The sequence below is a fragment of the Colobus angolensis genome, unplaced genomic scaffold (genome assembly GCF_000951035.1).
Source record: "Colobus angolensis palliatus isolate OR3802 unplaced genomic scaffold, Cang.pa_1.0 Scaffold368, whole genome shotgun sequence".
Lineage (NCBI taxonomy): Eukaryota > Metazoa > Chordata > Mammalia > Primates > Cercopithecidae > Colobus > Colobus angolensis.
In genome coordinates this window covers 291,577-317,089 of record NW_012117021.1, presented here as the reverse complement: position 1 = coordinate 317,089, position 25,513 = coordinate 291,577, and the positions used below count along the sequence as shown (strand labels likewise).

Genomic DNA, 25,513 nt, shown 5'->3' with positions numbered 1-25,513 from the left:
CCCTGGCTAGGAAAAGGGATTCCCTCTCCCCTTGCGCTTCCGAGGTGAGGTGATGCCTCACCCTGCTTCAGCTCTCGCTGGTCGGGCTGCAACAGCTGACCAGCACCAATTGTCCAGCACTCCCTAGTGAGACAAACCCAGTACCTCAGTTGAAAATGCAGAAATCACCTGTCTTCTGTGTGGCTTGCACTGGGAGCTGGAGACTGGAGCTGTTCCTATTTGGCCATCTTGCTCCGCCCCCCATTCTTTTTCTTAAATGTCAGTAATTGATTTCTTTCTATAATGGAATAATTTCCATTGTATGATATATCACAATTTCCTTATCCATTCAACAATTGGGTTGCTTTCTGTTTTTGGCTATTACAAATAAAACCATTATGAGCATTCACAAACAAAACTTTGGCCATATGTTGTCATTCCTCTTGAGTAAATATTAGGGGTTGTATTGTTGAGATGTATGGTAAGTATGTGTTTCACTTTATAAGAAAGTGTCAAACTTTTCCAAAGTGGTTGGATCATTTTTACATTCCTGTCAGTCGTGTGTGAGAGTTCAGATTGCTTTAAGTCCTTGCCAACACTCCCTTCTACTGCAACCATTTTAGTAGAAGTGTAATGGTTTTTATTGTGGTTTTGATTTGTATTTCTCTAAGGACTGGTGATGTTAAGACTTCTTCAAGTGCTTATTAGCCACTCGTGTATCTCCTCTTTTATTATTCACAACTCACAGATTGTTGTGACATTTGTGTATCTTCTTTAGTAAGGGGTATGTTCAAGTCTTTTGCCCATTTTTGTGGGGCTGTTTTTTCTATTGAGTTATAAGGGTTCTTTCCGTACTCTCGACATAAGTTGTCATATAAAGGTTTTGCAAGTGTTTTCTTTGAGCCTATGACTTGTTTTCATTGTCATATGGTAACTTTCAAAAGAGCAGAATTTTTCATTTTGATGAAGTCTAGTTGATCAGTGTTTTCTCTTATGTTTCATTTATGTTTGGCCTATTTAAGAAGGCTTGGCTATCCTAAGGTCACAAATATTTTGTCTTATGTTTTTTCTGAGAGGTTTTAGTTTTAGTTTGTTTGTTTGTTTGTTTGTTTTTTGACTTTTAAACCCACAACCACCATCATACGGTTTTAGCTTTAACATTTTGGTTTATGATTCACTTTTGTGTGTGGTATTAGTTAAGGATCAGGGTTCATTCTTTTTTTTTTCCACATGAATATACTGTTATTTCAGTACCATTTGTTGAAAAGACTCTCCTTTCCTCCACTGAATCAAGTTGATACCTTTGTTGAGAATTAATGGAACACGTGTTAGTTTATTTCTGAACTTTGTTCTGTTTCATTGACCTATAGGTCCATCCTTATGCCAGTTGCACCCTGTTTGGATTACTGTAGCTTTATAGTAAGTTTTGAAATGAGGTAGTGTGTGAGTCTTCCAAATTTGTTCTGTACCTTCAAAATTATTTTGACTTCTCTGGGTCCTTTGCACTTTCATATAAATTTTAATATCAGATTGTTTAGAAGCCTGTTGAAATTTTAAATAAGATTACATTTAATCTAGAGATCCATTTGGGGAGAATTGCCATCTTAATAACAGCAAATCTTCCAATTCAGAAACAGAGTATTTTAAAAATTTATTTAGGTCTCCTTTAATTTCTCTCAGTAGGATTTTATAGTTTTCAGTGTAAAGGTTTTATATAAATTATGTTACATTTATCTTTAAATTTTCTATTTGGGAATGTGATTATAAATGGAATGTAAGAGTTTTAATTCTCCAACTGTTTTTGTAAGTATAGAAATACAGTTGATTGAGACAAGACCAGAGGCCGAACTTGGGTTCTGACAAGATGGCTGGGCTGTCCCGCAGGATCATCAAGGAAACCCAGCGTTTGCTGACAGAACCAGTTCCTGGCATCAAAGCAGAACCAGATGAGAGCAACGCCCGTTGTTTTCAATGTAGTCATTGCTGGCCCTCAAGATTCCCCCTTTGAGGGAGGGACTTTTAAACTTGAACTATTCCTTCCTGAAGAATACCCACTGGCAGCCCCTAAAGTATGTTTCATGACCAAAATTTAATCATCCTAATGTAGACAAGTTGGGAAGAATATGTCTAGATGTTTTAAAAGATAAGTGGTCCCCAGCACTGCAGATCCACACATTCTGCTATCGATCCAGGCCTTGTTAAGTGCTCCCAATCCAGATGATCCATTAGCAAATGATGTAGTGGAGCAGTGGAATACCAATGAAGCCCAAGCCATAGAAACAGCTAGAGCATGGACTAGGCTATATGCCATGAATAATATTTAAATTGATCCGATCATCAAGTGTGTATCACTTCTCCTGTTCTGCCAAGACTTCCTCCTTTCTGTTTGCATTTAATGGACACAATCTTAGAAATATTACAGAATAAAAAAGTCCAGACATCTTCAGTTCTTTGGTGATTAAATGCACATTAGCCAATCTATGTCTTGTCCTGATTCACTGTCATAAAGCATGAGCAGAGGCTAGAAGTGTCATCTGGATTGTTGTGAAATGTTTAAAAGCAGTGACTCCTCCCTGCTTTTATTCATTTCCCCCTTCCTGGTTTAAGTTAAAGCACTGTGAATGAACGTAGTTGTCAGGTTAGCTGCAGGGATGTGGGTGTTTTTCTTTATTTTATTTTTTTGAGGGGGGAGGTAGTTTTATTTTAATTTTATGGGCTCCTTTACCCCTTTTTTGGTGATCTAATTGCATTGGTTAAAAGCAGCTAACCAGGTCTTTAGAATATGCTCTCTAGCCAAGTCTAACTTTATTTAGACGCTGTAGATGGACAAGCTTGATTGTTTGAACCAAAATGGGAACATTAAACAAACATCACAGCCCTCACTAATAACGTTACTGTCAAGTGTGGATTCCCCCCTTCAAAAAAAGCTTGTGACCATTTTGTATGGCTTGTCTGGAAACTTCTGTAAATTTTATGTTTTAGTAAAATATTTTTTGTTATTCTACTTTGCCTTTGTACAGTTTATTTTACTGTGTTTATTTCATTTTCCCAATGTGACAATCGTATTTTAAAATTAAAACTGATGGAACATTCTGTCTTGGTCTTCACCATCTGACAAATTCAATGGCAAGAGGTGGATTTCACCAGTTTCTTTTCACTGATGCAGATTTGTGTTAAGATAGTACTGAATGGAGTATTTATAAACTGGCCCTGAGCATGCCTAAAGGCATCAGTATCTGACCTTTTTTTAACCTCCTAGGAATTTGAAATAAATGTGTTTGTATTGTCTGATTAGACGATCATTGGTGTCTTGCCACAATGTTTAAAAATTACTGTACAGGAAAGTCACAGCAAAGATAGCAGTTGTGACTGACATGTAGGACTTTCACAGTTGTGCCACATTTTTGACTAAAATTTGGGTTATGACCTACCTTTATGAGGTGTAACACTCACCGCAAAGGTCTACAGCTTCACTCCTGAAGTCAGCGAGACCATGAACCCACGGGGAGGAAGAAGCAACTCCAGATGTGCCACCTTTAAGAGCTGTAACACTCCCTGTGAAGGTCTGTGACTTCACTCCTGAAGTCAGCAAGACCACGAACCCACCAGAAGGAAGAAACTCTGGACACATCTGAACATCTGAAGGAACAAACTTTGGACACACCATCTTTAAGAACTGTAACACTCACCATTAGGGTCTGCAGCTTCATTCTTGAAGTCAGCAAGACCAAGAACCCACCGGAAGGAACCAACTCCAGACACAGCTGTATATAACTTTTTATCACGTGACCTTGCCAGATTTACCTAGCAATAGGTTGGTGCAAAAGTAATTGCATTTTTTGCTTTTTTTTTTTAGCCATGGCAAAAACTGTAATTACTTTCGCACCAACCTAATAGTTCTAATAGCTTCTTGGTAAATCCCTTAGGATTTTCTATGTGTCCAATCATGTTATTTGAAAACGCAGTTTTATTTCTTCCTTTCCAATCTGTTTCTCTTTATCCCGTACCTCGCTTCTCCTCCCTTATTGCACTGACCATGGCCTCTAACACAATACTGAACAGAAGTGTTAAGTGCAAAACATTCTTGCCTTGTTTTGTGTCTTAGTGGGAAAGCATTTAATATTTTACCAATAAACTTGATATTAACTGTAAGATTTTGGTACATGCTCTTAATCAGTTTGAGGAAGAACTTTTCTCTTTTTTTTCTTTTTGCTGAAAGCTGTTTATTGTTGATTGTTTTATCTTTTTATTTTTAAATTTTAGGCACAATAATTGTAAAAAAAAAAAAAAAACAGATTTTTCATATATGCCTCATTCACCTTTCCCAATGTCAGTGTCTTACTTAACGCTAGTACAAATATCAATTAGCAAATTAACATGATATAGTATTAACTGAACCACAGACTTGATTCACAGTTTTTCCAGTAATGCCCCTTTTTATGTTCCAGGATGCAAAGCAGGATCCCACGTAGTAATGCCTACTCAGTCTCCTCCAGTCTGAGACAAAATTGCCTAACCTTAAGTTGTCATGAGAAAAATCAGACAAACCCAACTTGTGGACATTTTACAAAATTACTGACTAGTTCTCTACAGTGTTCTGGGCATGGCCTTTCATGCTGTTTTGGCAAGAATGCCACCCAAGTGTTGATGTGCCCTTTTTGGAGCATCGTATTAGAATGTATGTCATGTCCGTATGTCTTATTGATAATGTTAACCTAGATTGGTTAGCATTGGTTACCTTGGTTAAGGTGATGTCTACCAGGTTATCCACAGTATAATTATTGTATTCCCCATTAAAATTAGCATATACTCAGGAAGATACTTGGAGACCCTGCAAGTACTGTTTCTCCCAAAACTTTTTCTCACTCATTTTAGCATCTATTAGTGAATCTTGCCTTCCTGATTATTACTCTGGTGTTTGCCTGCTGGTGGTTTTCTATTTCTATCAGTCTTTACATTTATTACTTATAATTCTGCAAGAAAAAGCTATCTGTCCTCCACCATTTTATTTACTTATATCAGTGTAGGCTCATAGATACTTATTTTATGCTATGGGTTATAATCCAGCATTTTAATTACTTTATTGTTCTGATCATTCCATATTTGGCCATGGGGAGCTCCTTCAGGTTAGTGTCTGTCATTTGGCAATGTCTCTTTCTTTTTTGAGCACTTCCTGTACTTTCTGGTAGCACAAGATATTTCTGGCTCATCTTGTATTTTCCCTGCCTTGGCTCTAGAATCAGCTACTTCTTTAAGCAGCCTTGGCTCCTGTTACTGGGGAATGGTGTTTGGAAACCATCATGTGGATGCTAAGTGTGTTTATTGCTGTTGACATGTCATTGCTTCAAGGCCCTCTCTTGGTGAAAATTTTTTTCTTAAATTCTTGAAATAAACTTTACTTATGATATATTTATTATTTTTTAATATGTCACTGGTTTTATTTTGTTAAGAATTTCTGGATTATTCTTGTGAGGAATATTGTAATTTTCTATTCTTGAGATGTTTTTGTCTGATTTTAATATAAGGGTAATATTGGCCACATCAAAGGAGTTGGGAATTATCCCCTTTTCTACTTTCTGAAAGAGTTTACAGAGGCTTGTGTTATTTCTTCCTTAAATGTTTGATAGAATTTACCAGTGAGTCTGTCTCATCCTGGACTTTTCTTTGTGGTAAGATTGTCAAATTACAAATACAGTTTATTTTGTTTATTTTATTTTATTTTAAATACAAGACTATGACTCTGCTTGGATTTATCTCCAGACCGAGTGGATTACTGTGATTGGCCTTGCACAAGGCACAAATCCACCCTGTGACCAGGGGACTTAGAAAGTCTGTTATCAGAAGAAAAGAATGTGGCATACTCAAGGCTCCAGAGAATTTATAGGCCAACTGGCTTCTTCAACTTAGGTTTATTATGCTTTCTTCTATACACCAAACTATAGACATAGAAATAGTCTGGGCATGGTGGCTCATGCCCGTAATCCCAGCACTTTGGGAGACCAAGGCGGGCAGATCACGAGGTCAGGAGTCTGAGACCAGCCTGCCCAACATAGTGAAACCCCGTCTCTATAACAAAAACACAAAAAATTAGCCTGGCGTGGTGGCAGGCGCCTGTAATTCCAGATACTAGGGAGGCTGAGGCAGGAGAATCGTGTGAACCCAGGAGGCAGAGGTTGCGTGACCTGAGATCGTGCCATTGCATTCCAGCCCAGGTGATAGTGTGAGACTTGGACTTAAAAAAAAGAAAAAGAAAAAGAAAAAGAGGAAGAAAGAAAGAAAGAAAGAGAGAGAGAGAGAAAGAAAGAAAGCGAGAGAGTGAGAAAGAAAGAAAGAAAAAGGAAGGAAGGAAGGAAGAGAAAGGGTACTTAAGGACAATATTTTTTTCTATTATTTATAGAAGTGACTTTTTACTTTCCATTCCACCCTGTCTCCCCACCAGTTTATTATTAACCCTATGGACCAATGGAGTCTGACATGATGAACCCACTGCTTGAATCTCCAGTGTCATCACTTTCTTCCCACTCCTAATATATCACCCTCTCCCTTCACACACCAGCAACCAGCCACACTGGCCTCCGTTCATTTTCTTTCATGAAGATACCCAGCCCTTTCCCTTATCTTTGTATTTCTACTTTATCTGCTTAGAATCCTCTTCTCTTAGTTCCTTTGACTTGCCTATGGCCTGAGCTCACTTGTCAACTCCACACAGGACTTTTCTTTTCTTTTCTTTTTTTTTTTCAGTAACAAAGCCATTTATTCTCATTATCAAGTTTTAAGTATTGTACATAATTGAATGTGCTATGCTTTTATGTAACCAGCAGTGCAGTAGGTTTATTTTATAACAGCATCACCACAAACATGTGAGTAATGCAATGTGCTATGACATTACTACAGCTATGACATCACTAAATCATAGGAATTTTTCAGTTCCATTTTAATGCTATGGGACCACCATCTATATGCAGTCTATCATTGACCAAAACATCCTTATGGGGCTCATGACTGTACATGCTGATTATATCTCACAGACCTTTTCTTCTTCTATTATATCATAAGACTATTTTAAAGAAAATTCCACCTTTTTCATAGCTCAAATAAAACTGGAAGGTAAGGCATTTGATCAAAAAGAAAATAAGGAAGGAAATGTCCAAAAACTGCATTAGTTTTCTCTTACTGGGTAACAAATTATCAAAATCTCAGTGGCTCAAAATGAAATAAATTTATTATGTCACAGTTCTGTGAGTCAGAAGTCCCACACAGGACTTTTCTAACGGTCTTACATAAAGTAGTTCCTTCTTTGTTTTTATTTAACAAACTGTCTTTTGTGTTTCATTTGTAGCATTTATGACAATCTAATAATTTGCTCTTCTTGTTTTTTATTATCTGACCCTCCTCGAACATAAGCTTCAGGAGGGCAGGAAGTTGGTTAGTCTAGTTATGGATGGTATTGGGTCCCAGTTCCTGTTGAATCATAGACTCTTAATATGTATTTCTTATATGAATAAATGGATCTGTACAAAAGGTTTTAATTTCAGTTTCATGTACATATGAACATACATCTGTGTCCCAATGTGTTGATAATCTGTTTTATTTATTCACTTTCTTCCCAAGTATTTATTTATTTATTGTTTATTAATTTATTTTTGAGATGGATTCCCACTCTGTCACCCCGGCTGGAGTGCGGTGGTGTGATCTTGGCTCATTGCAACCTCCGCCTTCTGGGTTCAAGTGATTCTCCTGCCTCAGCCTCCCTACTAGCTGGGATTTCAGGCCCATGCCACCACACCTGGCTGATGGTTGTATTTTTAGTAGAGACCGGGTTTCACCATGCTGGCCAGGTAGGCCTCCAACTCCTGACATATTGATTGAAGTCATGCTGTGTACAAGGTATTGGTCCAGATGTTAAATGTATGTATGAAATCTGATTTTGAAGACTAAAGTGGATATTAACATAAACAATTATTTTTTGCTTTGAAAAATAAATTCCCCATGAAATTCTTTTTAATAAATCAAATTTTTATATTATACGTAATCAAAGTCTTTGGCAAGCCTCTCTTATTACAGATGAGGAAACAAGATTCAGAGAGAATAGAGGTAGGCCAAGGTCTCATAACTATTTAGTAGTAGAGCTCTCACTGAATGCATATTTCCTAATCAATTCCCACATCACACAGCCTTCTCTGTGATTTTCTTCTTTAAATATTGATTAGCATTGTATTTTGCTTTCACTGAATTTGTATTTCATTGTATTTGTGTTTTATTTTCATTGTATAACCACCATGGCATAATATTATTGAGAATTGAAAGATCAGTTACTCTCTCTGTCTTTTTTTTAAATGTTTAAAAGGAAATAGTAATCTATGCATGGTGTTGTGTGGTTGTGGTCCCAGCTACTTGGGAGGCTGAGGTGGAAACATCTTTTGAGCCCAGGAGTTTAAGGCTGCAGTGAGCTACAACCACACCACTGCACTCCAGCCTGGGTGACAGAAGGTGACCCTGTTTCTAAATAAAATAAAAATAAGGCTGGGCATGGTGGCTCATGCCTGTAATCTCAGCACTATGAGAGGCCAAGGTGGGTGGACCACTTGAGGCTGGGAGTTCGAGACCAGCCTGGCCAACATGGTGAAACCCGATCTCTACTAAAAAATACAAAAATTGACCGGGTGCAATGGTTCATTCCTGTAATCACAGCACTTTGGGAGGCTGAGGTGGGCAGATCACCTAAGGTCAGGAGTTTGAGACCAGCCTGACCAACATGGAGAGACCCCGTCTCTACGAAAAATACAAAATTAGCCGGGTGTAGTGGCACATGCCTGTAATCCCAGCTACTCAGGAGACTCACAAGGCAGGAGAATCACTTGAACCTGGGAGGCAGAGGTTGTGGTGAGCCAAGATCACGCCATTGCATTCCAGCCTGGGCAACAACAGCGAAACTCCATCTCAAAAAAAAAAAAAAAAAAATTAGGTGGGCATGGTGGTGTGCACTTGTAATTCCAGCTACTCGAGAGACAGAGGTAGGAGAATCACTTGAACCCAAGAGAGGGTGGTTGCAGTGAGTTGAGATTGTGCCACTGCACTCCAGCCTGGGTGACAGAGCGAGACACCGTTTGAAAAAAATAAATAAATAAAAATATAAAAATAAAATGGGATAATAGTCTGGGCACAGTGGCTTATGCCTGTAATCTCAACATTTTGGGAGGCCAAGGTGGGTGGATCACCTGAGAACAGGAATTCAAGACCAGCCTGGCCAACATGGTGAAACCTCATCTCTACAAAAAAAAAAGATTAGCCGGGCACCATGCTCAGCACCTGTAATCCCAGCTACCAGGGAAGCTGAGGCAAGAGAATTGCTTAAACCTGGGAGGCGGACGTTGCAGTGAGCCAATTGACCAGGCTGGTCTCGAACTCCTGACCTCAGGTGATCCACCCACTTCAGCCTCCCAAAGTGCTGGGATTACCGGCAGGAGCCATAGAGCCCAGCGTATTATTTATTTTTATTATGCTTAAAGTTCTGGGATACATGTGCAGAACGTGCAGGGTTGTTACATAGGTATACCCGTACCATGGTGGTTTGCTGCACTGAGCAACCTGTCATCTAGGTTTTAAGCCCTGTGTGCATTAAGTATTTGTCCTAATGCTATCCTTCCCCTTGCTCCCACCCCACAACAGGCCCTGGTGTGTGATGTTCCCCTCCCTGTGTCCATGTGTTCTCATTGTTCAACTCCCACTTATGAGTGAGAACATGCAGTGTTTGGTTTTCTGTTCCTATGTTAGTTTGCTGAGAATGATGGTTTCCAGCTTCATCCGTGTCCCTGAAAAGAACATGAACTCATTCTTTTTTTATGGCTGCATAGTGTTCCATGGTGTATATGCGCCACATTTTCTTTATCCAGTCTATCGCTGATGGGCATTTGAGTTGGTTCCAAGTCTTTGCTATTGTAAATAGTGCTGTAATAAACATACGTGTGCATGTGTCTTTACAGTAGAATGATTTATAATTCTGTGGGTATATACCCAGTAATGGGATTGCTAGGTCAAATGGTACTTCTGATTTTAGATCCTTGAGGAATCACCACACTGTCTTCCACAATGGTTGAACTAATTTACACTCCCACCAACAGTGTAAAAGCGTTCCTATTTCTCCACATCCTCTCCAGCATCTGTTGTTTCCTAACTTTTTAATGATCACTAGTCTAACTGGCATGAGATGGAATCTCATTGTGGTTTTGATTTGCATTTCTCTAATGACCAGTTATGATGAGTTTTTTTTTCATGTTTTTTTGCCACATAAATATCTTCTTTTGAGAAGTGTCTGTTCATATCCTTTGCCTGCTTTTTGATGAGTTCTTTTTTTCTTGTAAATTTGTTTAAATACCTTGTAGATTCTGGATATTAGACCTTTGTCAGATGGATAGATTGCAAAAATTTTCTCCCATTCTGTAGGTTCTGTTCACTCTGATGACAGTTTATTTTGCTGTGCAGAAGCACTTTAGTTTGTTTATTTTAATATTTGTGTAATAATGTCTAGTTTTATCAAGCAGAATGATCTAGATAGCTTTTATGCAAAACACATTGTTCTTCACTTAGAGCTTGTTAGTCCAGAGTGAAATCAAATCCATCTTTAGTTGTTCTGTGGCTTTGTTAAACAGTTAAACTTGAGTTGGAGATGCTCTGCCATAGGGAAGAATTTTTGCTCCCCAGATGTGTTTGTATAATATAATGTATTTTTCCCCTTTCCCCTGTGGAAACTTTGTGGAAAGATTATTTCAGTGTTAACCCTGATGGATATTTTAGTAATCGAACAAGTGTCTGTTACTCCTTTATTCATTAATTTATCAAGCACTTAATGAGTGTTTTCTGTGTGCCAGGCACTGCACTAGACTCTGGGGAGTCAAAGATGAATCACACTTAGTCTCTACCCACTGGGAATTCATTCTGGTTAGGGAAATTGTAAACAAACAATTATGATCCTATGGGATATTTTTAAAGTAGGAAATGTGATAATGTGTGTGAAAAACTTTGTAAGCTTTACACATTTAAGATTTTTTTCTCCAGTGCATAGCATGATGCCTGACATATTTTAAATGCTCATTATACCCTTAAATGAACTGGTGAAGAGACAAGAGTTATGACAGCATAATACTAGAGTGTAGATGGATTCGTTCTGCCTGGGTGGATAGGTGGGGTGTGGAGACTTCCAAGAATATAACTTTTGAACTGGACTTGGAAATATAACTTGTTTAAGAATTGAGAAAGGAGGTTCTGCAGGGGCAGCTATCAGTCGTTAAAGTGCCTGGCTTTAGAGGAACCACACATCTATAGGCTTTTACAGTATGCAAGATGTTTTTGTTTACAGTATCTCTTTTGATCATGACAGGTCCATGAGGTGAGTTCATACAACCAAGAGAAGCCTTGACCGGAACCTGGGTTCTAGGGTGTAAGAGACAGCATCTGGCCAGTTTATTCTTTACAGTTTCACGGATGTTATGATTGCTAATATTATTGTATTTCTATTATTATATTTGTGAAAGCATGGTTTTCTGAGTTACAAGTATATGAAAGACAAATGTATACATGTAATGATATGTATGGTTTTCTTTTTATTTCTCTAAAGAAGTTTAGCTTGTATTAATACATGAGGCATTTTTTCCAGAGGTTTCAGAAACAAGTTAGAAAATGCTTCCATAATATTTCATAGATTCTTTATGATTCAAGCAGTTTTTCAGGATTTTCAGTCCATTTAAAGCATTTCTCTAACAAACACTAAGTAAAAATTATGAGCTCTACATTCTCTTGTAAGCTTTCTTTTTCTGTTATAGTTGAGCAAATTTGTTGGCATTTATATTTTTTACACCAAAATGTTTGGTTAAAATACTTTGGGGAGAAAAACAGTAGAACTTTGTTCTCATTTATAATTGACTTCCTATTTTGTATATGTTGTCTCCTATATGTATTAAGACAGTGAAGTATTGGTGAAAGAATAGGTAAATAGATCAATGGAACAGAATAGGCACCCAGAAATAGACCCATACAAATAGAGTCAGCTGATTTTGGCAGAGGAGCAAAGGCAATTTAATGGAGAAAAAATTGTCTTTTCAACAAATAGTGCTGGAACAACTAGACAACCACATGTGGAATAATGAATATAGACACTGACCTTACACCTTTCCCAATAATTAACTCAAAACAGGTCATAGACTTAAATGAAAAACACAAAACTAGAAAATTTCTAAGAGTTTGATAACATAGGGGAAAATCTAGGTGACCTTGGGTTTGGCAATGAGTTTTTAGATGCAACACAAAAACATCATCTAAAAAACAGAAAATGGACAAGATGGACTTCATTAAAGTGAAACGTCTGCTGTGCCAGTGACACTGTTAAGAATGAAAAGACAGGTGGGCGCAGTGGCTCACGCCTGTAATCCCAACACTTTTGGAGGCTGAGGTAAGCAGATCACAAGGTCAGGAGTTCAAGACCAGCCTGGCCAACATGGTGAAACCCCGTCTCTACTAAAAATACATAAATTAGCTGGGCATGGTGGCCAGCACCTGTAATTCCAGCTATGCAGGAGGTTGAGGCAGGAGAGATGTTTGAACCTGGGAGGCGGAGGTTTCAGTGAGCCAAGATTACACCAATGCACTCCAGCCTGGGCAACAGGGCAAGACGCCATCTCAAAACAAACAAACAAAAACTAAATATGGTTTTACCATACATTCTAGCAGTCATGCTCCTAGTGATTTTCCTAAATGAGTTGAAAACTTAGGTCAACCCCAAAACCTGTACCTTAACATTTTCCAGAAGCTTCATTCATAATTGCCGAAAGTTGGAAGCAATCAAGATGTCCTTAAATAAGTGAATAGATAAGCAAATGATGGTACATCCATGCAGTGGAATATTATTCAGCCATACAAAGAATAAGCTATCAAGCCCGGAAAAGACATGGGGGAACTTTAAATGCATAAAAGCAGCCAGTCTATGAAGGCTACAAATTGTATAATTTTAACTATATGACATTCTGGAAAAGACAAAACTATAGAGATAGAAAAAAGATCAGCAATTCTCAGAGATTGAGGATGGGAAAGGGAGGAAAAATGAATAGGTGAAGCACAGGATGCTTAGGGCAGTAAAACTCTTCTATATGATTCTGCAAGGATGGATCCATGACAAAATCCCCACCACCGTGCAACGCAAAGAGTCAACTCTAAAGCATTCAATTATGTTAGCTGATGTTAACATAACTAAACTGGTATTTAGCTAGTGATGTATCAGTGTGGGTGATCAGTTGTAACACATGTGCCACACTAAGGCAAGAGGTAATCACAGGTGGAGGAGAAAGGGTATACAGTGTGTACCTTCTACTGAATATTTCTATGTGTCTAAAACTCTTCTAAAAATAATTATTTTCGTTTTTAAAAAAGTAAAAAGTGATTTTCCAGTATCTCACTGCTAATGGCTTAGCTTTTTTTTTTCATTCTTTCCTTGAACTGAGTAGGAATCTGTCAGGTGCTTCACTTTCTGTCTCCCAGTAACTTGCTGTGATTATGAAAATGTTTGTGCTAAACAACCCATGAAAAAAGCAAATAAAGATATTCCTTCTTCTACCCAGACTGAAAGGAAATATGCCACCGCATCAACGTTAGTGAAAGAGAAGTTACAGCTGGTTTCCACTTTCATCTTCATTTTCCTGTATTTTCCAAATGTTCTCTGTAAAATAACAAGCTCTTAGCACTAAAACAGTATATATGTATTCCACTGCAACTTAATTGTATTCAGTTAACATAATTGAAGGGATTAAATAAGAAATGTAGAAATAAGTCAGACATAGATCTTAAGGATCTCTCTGGTTAACTGTAAGTGAAAGACTGTCTCACCACAATGCTTGATGTAAATGGTCTGATTGGTTAGTGACAACCTCATCAATTATTGCAGCTTGCAAAGGGATTGATTTTTAACTTTTTACTTGTTAATTATATACTTGCTTATTTGTTTTCTCATTTACTTGCTTTCTTATTTATTTGCTTATTATTTACTCGCGTTTCTATTGTTTTAAAGGAGAATTCTAATTAGATATTATCTAAGTGATTATGCCGAGTTCTTACATGTTGTTGGTTTAAATTGCTTTAAGATACATGTTTGAAATCACATATTTACTCTTGAAATGTGTGCCATTTGCAGTGTGCGTGTTGGGGGAAATGAGTTATTTTTTTTAACGGGAAATGAGTTATTTTCAAAAAGAGAATTATTTAGATATGGCTTTAGTGATTCCTCAGCACAATAACTGGTGATGAAATGTAGCTTACTGTTTTCAGCTAGTTTAAACTGATCTTGAGACAAACAGAAATTTGTTTCTTAAATACACAGGCTCTAGATGACTTTATAGAACACCTCAAGGCTATTATCAAGTACTTGCATATGAAGGATAATTCCACTTGATTATATATTTTATACCCCAAAGGAAAATAAGTTTAAATTTAATTTTAACCAGATGATGCCATCTGCATGGAGTCACTCTGTTTTTGTGTTCATGCTGGCCAGGAAGCATTTTAGTGAATGGTGTTAGTTTATTTGGTCTTAGCCAAATGAGCAAGGACCTGAAGACTGGGCAATATGAGAAGACATTTAGGAATCACTGGTTTTTCTCTGTTGATGCCACAATGTTAAACTAAGGATGACAGTGGGTAGGGAATGTGTGTGGAATTCCTGTGTGATTCGCTGTAACTGTGGTGTGCTAAGTGCATGGTTAAGCCAGTGTCAGCGTCATCTTCCTGTAAATTACAGATGCCGTCTGTGAGCAGGTCTCCTACGGATTCATGGATGTTGTATTTTGAAATCTGCTTTAGACGATATTTTAAGACTTTTAATAAAAGAAAGATGACTAATGTATAAGGGGACTTAAGGGGAAGAAAAACCCCTTCCTCTACAGGGTAGCATATTTGGGATTATCATTTTCATTTTCTTTAGGTTGGTTTCATTTCCAAGTGAATCCAGAAAACACTGTTTCCTTTGACAATATAGCTATAAAATTAGCATAATATGAGGATACATATTATTATTATATATTGAGATTTGTCAGTCTCAAATATATAAAATGACCAATTTCAGTGAGCATTTATCCTTTTAAGAAAACCTATTCTATGAAAATCCAATTTTGTGCAAAAAGTGGGAAACAAATGGAGGCATAAGTGTTTGCTTTACGAGACTTTATTTGATTCATGTAAATAGAAAATGGTTTTATTACATGTAAAATATGATTTAAATTGGTCAAAATGTCACTTTCAGAAAAGCATACCTTTTAAGCCAGCACTCATTACATAGAACAAGGATTCCATCTGTGTGCCACAGACAACTTCAAAGAATTTTCTTTATATGTAATGACATAGGAAGTTGTTCCTTAGCGTCCATCTCACCTCCAGTTCCTCAGGAACATTGTCTTTGAGTACAAATTATAATGAGTTTGTTTTCTAACTAAAGTATAGTAGTCAGGCTAGTTTATTAGCTAATTTAGTTCTGACCTCTATGGTTGAGAACAGATACAAGAGAAATGCTATTGTATCTTCAGATCTTATGGAAAGCAGATAGCGGAAATGATGAAGTGTACCTGGCTGGCTTTCTGAAAATTTGTGTGAAATGCTTGGCTTTGTAATTTTACATTTCTTTGTAGTCTGATGCTTTGAGTTTATTTAGATTAAAATGTATTTCCAGACAGGTTATCTGATTTTTCAAATGCTGCTTCACAGTTGTATATCACTTAAGGTATGTAGCTTTATATTTAATCTAAATTGGAATTGGGTTTTTGTTATGGTCATTTGGTACATTGGTCAACACTTTATAAATGTTTAACTTTTTGTTTTGAGTTAATTATAGATTTGCATGCAGTTGTGAGAAATAATGGAGAGACACCAGGTGCAGTGGCTCATGCCTATGATTCCAGTTACTTGGGGGGCTGAGGCAGGAGGATCACTTGAAGTCCAGGAGTTCAAAGATGCAGTGAGCTGTGATGGTGCCACTGCACTCCAGCCTGGGTGACAGTGAGACCCCATCTCTACAAAGAGAAATAATACAAAGAAATCTCACGTACGGTCCTACTAAATTTTATTGTGTTTTGCTTTATTGCACTTTGCAGGTATTATTTTTTACACATTGAAGGTTGGTGGCAACCCTGTGCCAAGCAAGTCTTGTGGTGCCATTTTTCTAACAGCGTATGCTCACTTCATGTCTCTGTGTTACATTTCAGTAACAGTATTTTAGATGTTTTCATTATTATCGTATCTGTTATGGTGGTCAGTGATCTTTGATGTTGCTGTTGTGATTGTTTACAACCTCACTGATATAAGAGGGTAAACTTAATGTTGTCTATGTGTCTTTTTGTTCTGTATTCTTTTGTTTTGGTTTTTTTGAGACAGGGTCTTTGTCTGTCATCCAAGTCGGAATTCAGTAGCATAATCTCAGCTCACTGCAACCTCCGCCTTCCAGCCTCAAGCGATCCTCCCACCTCAGCCTCCTGAATCAGCAAGTGCATGCCACCACACTCAGCTAATTTTTAAATTTTTTGTAGAGAAGAGGTTTCATTATATGCCCAAGCTAGTCACCAACTCCTGGACTCAAGCCATCCTCCCACCTCAGCCTCCCAAAGTGCTGGGATTACAGGCATGAGCCACCGCACCCTCCCAGTTGTGTGTGTTCTGACTGTGTCATCCACCACCCATTCTCAACTCGCTCCTTCTCCTCAGGCCTCTCTATTACCTGATACACAACAGTATTGAAATTAGGCTAATTAATAACCTTGCCGTAGCCTGTGAATGTTCAAGTAAGAGGAATAATTGCATGATTCTCACTTTCAATCAAAAGGCAGAAACGACTACCTTCAGTGAAGAAAGCATACTGAAAGCTGACCTCAGCTGAAAGCTGGGCCTCTTGTTCCCGTTAGCCAAGTTGTGAAAAAAAAGGGAAAGTTCTTGAAGGAAATTAAAAGTGCCACTCCAGTGAATACACAAATGATAAGAAAGCGAAACAGCCCTATTGCTGATATGGAGGAAGTTTTAGCGCCTGGCTAGAAGATCAAACCACCCACAACATTCCCTTAAGGCAAAGCCTAATCCAGGGCAAGCCCCTAGCGAGCTTCAGTTCTGTGAAAGCTGAGAGAGGTGAGGAAGTCACTGAAGAAAAGTTTGAAGCTGCTGGGCGCGGTGGCTCAAGCCTGTAATCCCAGCACTTTGGGAGGCCGAGACGGGCGGATCACGAGGTCAGGAGACCGAGACCATCCTGGCTAACATGGTGAAACCCCATCTCTACTAAAAACTACAAAAAACTAGCCCGGCGAGGTGGCAGGCGCCTGTAGTCCCAGCTACCCGGGGAGGCTGAGGCAGGAGAATGGCGTGAACCTGGGAGGCGGAGCTTGCAGTGAGCTGAGATCCGGCCACGGCCCTCCAGCCTGGGTGACAGAGCGAGACTCCGTCTCAAAAAAAAAAAGAAATGTTTGAAGCTAACAGAGATTGGTTCATGGGGTTTAAGGAAAGAAGTCATTTCTATAATATAAAAGTGCGAGGTTGGCCGGGCGCGGTGGCTCACGCCTGTAATCTCAGGACTTTGGGAGGCTGAGGCAGACAGATCACGAGGTCAGGAGTTCAAGACCAGCCTGGCCAACATGGTGAAATCCTGTCTCTACTAAAAATACAAAAATTAGGCCAGGTGTGGTGGCTCACACCTGTAATCCCAGCACTTTGGGAGGCCAAGGCAGGTGGATCACCTGAGGTCAAGAGTTCAAGACCAGCCTGGGCAACATGGTGACACTCCATCTCTACTAAAAGTACAAAAGTTAGCTGGGTATGGTGGCACGTGCCTGTAATCTCAGCTACTCAGGAGGCTGAGGCAGGAGAATCGCTTCAGCCTGGGAGGCGGAGGTTGCAGTGAGCCGAGATTGTGCTATTGCACTCCAGCCTGGGTGACAGAGCAAGACTCCATCTCAAAATAAATAAATAAATGAATAAATAAAAAATACAAGTTTGAAGCAGCAAGTGCTGATGTAGAAGCTGCAGCAAGTCATTCAGAAGATCTAGCTAAGATCATTGATAAAGGCGGCTCCACTAAGCAACAAATATTCAATGTAGAAGAAACAGCCTTTTGATGGAAGAAGATGCCATTTAGGACTTTCCTCCTAGAGAGGAGAAGTCAGTGCCTGGCTTCAAAGCTTCAAAGGACAGCTGACTCTCTTCTTAGAGGCCAGTATAGCTGGTGACTTTAAATTGAAGCCATTGTTTGTTTACCATCCCAGAAATGCTAGAGCCCTCAAGAATTATGTTCAATCTACTCTGCCTGTGCTCTGTAAATTTAGTAACAAAGCCTGGAAGACATCTGGTTACAGTATAATTTATTGAATATTTAAAGCCCACTGTGGAAACCTACTGCTCAGAAAAAATAATTCTTTCAAAATACTATTTCTTTTTGAAAATGCACCTGGCTCCTCAAGATCTCTGGTGGAGATGCACAAGGAGAGGAACACTGTTTTCACGCCGTCAACACAACATGCATTCTGAAGCCCGTGGTTCAAAGAGTGATTTTGACTTTCAAGTCTTCTTAGTTAAGAAATACATTTTGTAAGGCTAAAGCTGCCATAGATAGTGATTCTTCTGATGGATCTGTGCAAAGTAAATGGAAAGCGTTGTGGAAAGGAGTCACCATTCTAGACGCCATTAAGAACATTCATGAGGAGGTCAGAATAGCAACATTAACAGGAGTTTGGAAAAAATGGATTCCAACTACCCTGGATGACTTTGAGGGGCTCAAGCCTTCAGTGGAGAAAGCAACCACAGATGTGGCAGAACTCGCAAGAGAACTAGAATGAGAAGTGGAGCCTGAAGATATGATATCAAGAGATTGCAACAATCTCATGATAAAATGTGAACAGGTGAGGAGCTGATTTTAACAGATAAACAAAGAAAGTGGTTTCCTGAGATGGATTCCACTGGTGAGGATGCTGTAAACATTGTTGAAATGACAACAAAGGATTCAGAAGTGTGTAGAAACTTAGCTGATAAAGCAGCAAAGGGGTTTGAGAGGATTGACCCCAATTTTGAAAGAAGCTCTACTGGGGGCAAAATGCTACGAAACAGCATCACATGGCACAGAGAAATCTCCTCTCTAGGCCCCAGTTGTTTCTAAGTGAAGAGAATTTTAGAATCAATCTCATAGAAGTGTTGGGAGGATGAAGTTAAAACAAGTAAGACATTTAGGATAGGATGTGGCTTATAACAAGCTCACCATAAATATTAGCTATCATCATTCTTAATAAAATTACCAAATTAATAGATTTTCTGCTCCTTTGCACTTAATTTAGTAGTTTATTTCATTTATTTTATCTTCATTAAGGCAGTTGGCACAAAATTAGTTTGTTGATCTGGGCAATAGATTTTTTTTTTTTTTTTTTGAGATGGAGTGTCTCTCTGTTGCCCAGGCTAGAGTGCAGTGGCACCATCTCGCCTCACTACAACCTCCACCTCTCAAGTTCAAGCAACTCTCCTGCATCAGCCTCCCCAGTAGCTGGGACTACAGGCACCCAGCACCATACCCAGCTAATTTTTGTGTTTTTATTAGAGATGGGATTTCACCATGTTGGCCAGATTGGTCTCGAACACTTGACCTCAGGTGATCCACCCTCCTTAGCCTCCCAAAGTGCTGGCATTACAGGGCATGAGCCACCACACTGGGCCAATTGGCATGTATTTAATAGTTATTCTCCTAGCGCACATCATTTTATATTTTCTGTCTTAGCATAAACAAGTTTCAGTCTTACTGGTGTGTGTTAAACTGTTCCCCCATTTATACTTCAGCTGGTTTGTGGTTTTCAATAATGTAGATATAAATGTAAGGAATATTTATATGTACATATCTTTTCACTTTTAAAAAGTTGTGATAGGCCAGGTGTGGTGGCTCATGCCTGTAATCCTAGCACTATGGGAGGCTGAGGTGGGCGGATTGCCTGAGCTAAGGAGTTCGAGACCAGCCTGTGCAACATGGTGAAACCCCTTCTCTATTAAAATACAAAAAAAAAAAAAAAATTAACAAGGGTTGGCGGTGTGCACATGTAGTTCCAGCTACTCAGGAGGCTGAGGTAAAAGAATTGCTTGAATCTGGGAGGCGGAGGTTGCAGTGAGCCAAGATCATGGCACTGCACTCCAGCCTGGGAGACAGAGTGAGACTCCACCTCCAAAAAAAAAAAAAAACTTGCGATAAGGTCAGGCACGGTGGCTTATGCCTGTAATTCTAGCACTTTGGCAGGCTGAGGCAGCCGGATCACCTGAGTTCAGGAGTTTGAAACCAGCCCAGTCAACATGGGGAAACCCCACCTCTACCAGAAAAATACAAAAATTAGCCAGGCCTGGTGGCAGGTGCCTATAAGCCCAGCTACTCAGGAGGCTGAGGCACCAGAATTGCTTGAACCCTGGAGGCACAGGTTGCAGTGAGTCAAGACTGTGCTAGTGCACTCCAGCCTGGGGTGACACGGCAAGACTGTCTCAAAAAAACAGTTGTGATATAAAATATACGTTAACATAAAATATATCTTTATAACAATTTTGAAGTGTACAATTCAGTGGCACCAAGTACATTGACAATGTGGTGTAATCACCACCGCTATTTATTTGAAAAATTTTTCTTCGCCCCATACAAAACAAACTGTAGCCATTAAACAATAACTTCATTTCCCCTCTCTCTAGCTGCTAGTAACCTCTATTTTACTTTGTTCCTAAGAATTTGCCCATTCTAGATACCTCATGTAAGTGGGATCATACAACATTTGTCCTTTTGTGGCTGTCTTTATTTCACTTAGCATAATGGTTTCAAGATTTCATCCATGTTAAAGCATGCATCAGAGCTTCAGTCCACTTTTTGTAATGTATATATATTTTTTGAGACAGAGTCTCACTCCATCACCCAGGCTGGAGTGCAGTGGCGCGATCTCAGCTCATTGAAACCTCCACCTCCCGGATTCAAGTGATTCTCCTGCCTCAGCCTCCCGAGTAGCTGGAATTACAGGTGTGAGCCACGGTCCCTAGCTAATTTTTGTATTTTTAGTAGAGACGGGCCAGGCTAGGTCTTGAACTCCTGACTTCAGCTGATCTGCATGCCTTGGCCTCCCAGGATGTTGGGATTACAGGTGTGAGCCACCACGCCCAGCCCATTTTATGTATTTTGTACACATTGTTTAGCCATTGAACTTTTGATGGCTGGTGAGTATGACTGGGGCCCCTCTGGGTGTGGAGCAGAGGGCCCTCCTTTATAGACTGGACTCACTAGTGGGCTGCTTACCTATCACTCACCTCCAAGGCTCAAGTTAATGCCAATGTGTTCATTTGCTAGAACTCTGAGATGTGCCTGTGTCTCATTGGGCTCTGGTAGATTTTTTTCTTTTAGCAGTATTTTTTAGAGATATATTGTCTAGGTGGAGTAAAATGTACAGATCCTGGTTTTCTGTTTAGTTTAGTTTTGTTTTGTTTTGAGACAACGTCTTGCTCTGTTACCCAACCTGGAGTGCAGTGGTATGACCATAGCTCACTATGGCCACAACCTGCCAAGCTCAAGCAGTCCTCCTGCCTCAGCCTCCCTGTAGCTGGGACTACAGGCATGCACCCCCATACCCCACTAATTTTTTTGATTTTTAGTAGAGACAAGGTCTCACTATGCTGCCCAGGCTGGTCTCGAACTCCTGGGCTCAAGCAATCCTCCTGCCTCAGCCTCCCAAAGTACTGAATTACAGGTGTCAGCCGCTGCACCCAGCCTCAGGCTATTGTTAATGGATGTAAACACCTGTGCCACCACCACCCAGAACCAGATCCAGAACATTTCCAGCCTCTCAAAGACTCCTTCGTGCCCCTCCCAGTCAGTGACCCCCAAGGGTGACGCCATTGTGGCCTGTTGTTCAACTTGACTCTCACAGCATGGAATTCTCACAGCATGTGTCTGTTTGGATCTGGCTTCCGCTCAGTTGCGAGGCCCATTGATGTTTCCTGTGGCCCAGCTCCTTCTTATTGCTGAGGGCTACTCTGTTGTGTGAAAACCACAATTCATTTCTCCCTTCTCCTTTGGCGAACATTTGCATTGTTTCCAGCCTGGGGCAATGATGAGTAAAGCTGTTAAAACAGGCACGTATGTTTTCCTTTTTCTTGGGCAATTTTTTAGAAGTAGAAAAGCCAGAACATAGAAGTAGATATTTCACTGTATTACAACTCACCAAGCAGTTTTTCTTATTTTTTTATTTTTTAATTTGTTGAGACAGAGTCTTGCTCTATTGCCCAGGCTGGAGAGCAGTGTCGTGCACTCTCATGGACACGCATGAATCCAGATGCCACAGCAGCCTTAGTTGGCCAACCTTAAAACAACACGTTTGTTCTTACAGTGTTGGAGGTCAGAAGGCTAAAATCAAAGTGTCATGGAAGGTGGCCAGCAGGACCGTGGAGCCTCTGAGGCAATGGGGCACTTTGGCTAAGAGCCACGTACTGGTTCCAGCTGGTGGTCAGTCTCGACCAGCCAGGCTGAGCTCCCCACTGTCAGGACTGAGCCTGGGTGTCCTCTGGTGACGCTGAGTCCAGAACGAGGCTGCCCATATTCTGGTCCGCAGGGCTGAGCTCTGCTTTCTAGACTTCCAAATAAGAAGAGGGAAAGTCTCCGGTCTCTGGGCACAACCAGGAACAGAGAGCAAGTTCTGACTCAGCAGAGGGATCGATTCTTTCCATGTAAAGAGCTGCACTGTCAAGGCTGACACAAGCCAGGGGCTCAGCTCACCGCATCACACCCAGTCCTCTCCAGAACTCTGCCAGGTGGTGTTACTGTCCTGCCGTTCAGAGGAGGAAACTGGGGCACAGGTCAAGCGACTTGGCCAATGTCTGAATTGCTAGTGTACGGAGCTGGGAGGGGAGCCAGTGGGACCATAAATCCAGTGCAAAAATCCATCCTCCTGCACCTGCAGAGCAAAAGTGAGTCCGGTTGTTTTCCTGGGTTTCCTGGACACACAGATCTAAATTCCACAGCAGCCTCGGCTGGCCAATCTTAATACAACAAATTTATACTCTTAATGATTCTGGAGGTCAGATGTTAAAATCAATTTGTCAGCAAGGTTGTTTCCTTCTGGAGGCTCCAGGGGAGAATCTGTTTATTTTCCTTTTCCAGCTTGTAGAAGCTGCCTGCATGCCTTGGTTTATGGCCCCTCCTGCCATCTTTAAAACCAGCAGCTTTGTCCAGGCACAGTGGCTCATGCCTATAATCCAAGCACTTCGGGAAGCCAAGACAGTAGGATCTCTTCAGTCCAGGAGCTGGAGACCAGCCTAGGCAACAAAGTGAGACCATGTATCTACGAAAAATAGAAAAAAAATGGACGAGCATAGTGGTGCATGCCTGTACAGCCAGCTGCCTGGGAGTCTGAGGTTGGGGGAATCGTGTCAGCCTGGGAAAGTGGAGGCTGCAGAGAGCTGAGATCACGCCACTGTACTCCAGCTTGGGTGACAGAGTGAGATCCTGTCTCAAAAAAAAAAAAAAAAAGAAAAACACAAAACAAACAAACAAACAAAAAAACCAAAACCAGCTTCTTGTTTCTTCTGTTGTCACATCTTCTACCTCTGACTCATTCTCCTGCCTCCCTTTTATAGGATCCTTGTGATCACATTGGGACTACCTGTAAAATCAGGACAATCTCCCCATGCCAAAATTATTAATTCAATCACATCTGTGAAGTCCCTTCTACAACATATTCACAGTTTCCGGGGATTCGAATGTGGATGTTTCTGGGGGGTGGTCCACTGATACCCAGTGTTATAAGTTTCTTGTAAATCCTTCCAGAGATATTTTATCTATAAATAAATAAATGCAAGTCCGTAGCCTTCCGCCACCCACTTTTTCTACCAATGGTATCATTCCATATCAGTGCTCAGAGTTCTGTCTTCCTCTTTTTCTTTTCTTTTTAAGGCTACACAGAACCTATTATATGGAAATACCCTAATTTTTTTCACTTTTCTCCTGTTGGAAGACATTTAAGCTCTTTCCAATACTTTGCTTTGTAATCTTTTGTATTATAATACTCCAATGAATAACCTTGTTTGTAGGATAACTTTCTATTTAAAATCTCATTTTTCAAGCCAGGTATGGTGGTTCATACCTGAAATCCTAGCCCTCTGGGAGGCCGAGACAGAAGGATCACTTCAGCCAAGGTGTTCAAGACCAGCCCTGGCAACACAACAAGAACCCCTCTTTTCAAAAAAACTTAAAAATCAGTGGGGCATGGTGGCATGTACTTATTTGGTCTCAGCTATTCATGAGGCTTAGGTGGGAGGATCACTTGGGCCCAGGAGGTGGAGGCTGCAGTGAACCATGATCACACCCCTCACTGCACTCCTGCCTGGTCAACAGAGAGAGAACTCATCTCAAACTAAACTAAAATAAAATAATCTTGTTTTTCAGAATTTGAGGGCACCATTTCAGACATTTTGAAACCTCACAGAACTTTTTTGGTGAACTTGTTGCCTTGGAGATTAACCTGCCCTGTCCTGCCCCCATGATCTGTACTTGCTCTTTCTCCCTCCTGGCTTCCTTAGTTCAGCCTTGTGTGCACTTGCGAGCCTGTGTCCATTACACTCTGCCTTCAATTCTAGATGCTGTGGTGTGGATACACTTGAGTGGAGGCCACATGCTTCCCAGGAGGGTGTGTATTTCCAGCGTTGACTCTCATGATAGTATGAAAGGCTCTGGAGAGAATCACAGGCCTCCACAAACAGACAAGGGGGAAAATGTTCCACAGATGTGTTTCAGGAACAACAGGCTTCTCAATCCTAGGCCACGCTGGTCCATACCTGGATCAGGCTGATTCTTCTTCCCCCACACTGCGGGTGTAGACAGGGACAAGAAAGAGAAGTCAGAGACACAGAGAAGCTGTGATTTGCTTGAGGTCACTGAAGTACTTAATGGCAGAGTTCAGACCTGACCTGAGGGACAACAAAAGACACCCCCCTCAAATCCATGGGGAGCAGAGTCTGTCTGAATCAGATCCCAGATTTCCTGGGCCTTTCACGGTGCCAGGTGTGTACACTGAGCTAGGACGGGTTTCCCAGGGTCCTGTGTGGTCACAACTCAACAGTGCAGACCAGAAAGCAGTGGCCAGTAGGCTGAATTTGGCTGGCAGGTGTTTTCTGTTTGGCCTGCACAGTGTTTAACTTGTTATTATAGGAAATTCAAACATGCAGAGAGAATTGTACCATCAACAACACACACCCATCACTCTGCTCCAACAACGATCAACTCAGGCCTATTTTGCTTCATCCTATACCCTCCCTTGCTTGCTTCCCTTCCCACCCTTAGATATGTGGAAGCAAATCCAGAGATACCATTCCATTGCAAATATTTCACTGTGTATCTCTATAATATGGGAATTTGGGGAATTTCATTTGAGACAGAATCTCGCTTTGTTGCCCAGGTTGGAGTGCAGTGTCGCAATTGTGGCCTCAACCTCCCAGGCTCAAGCGATTCTCCCACCTCAGCCTCCCAAGTAGCTGG

At 40.4% G+C, this 25,513-nt stretch overlaps 1 protein-coding gene and 1 pseudogene across 1 annotated transcript in view; both read left to right on the top strand.

Annotated features, from left to right (window-relative positions):
- Window positions 1-25,513, top strand: part of LGALS9 (lectin, galactoside-binding, soluble, 9) — a 142,816-nt gene that overhangs the window by 97,499 nt on the left and 19,804 nt on the right. The window lies entirely within an intron of this gene.
- LOC105520001 lies at window positions 1,844-2,303 on the top strand (annotated as a pseudogene).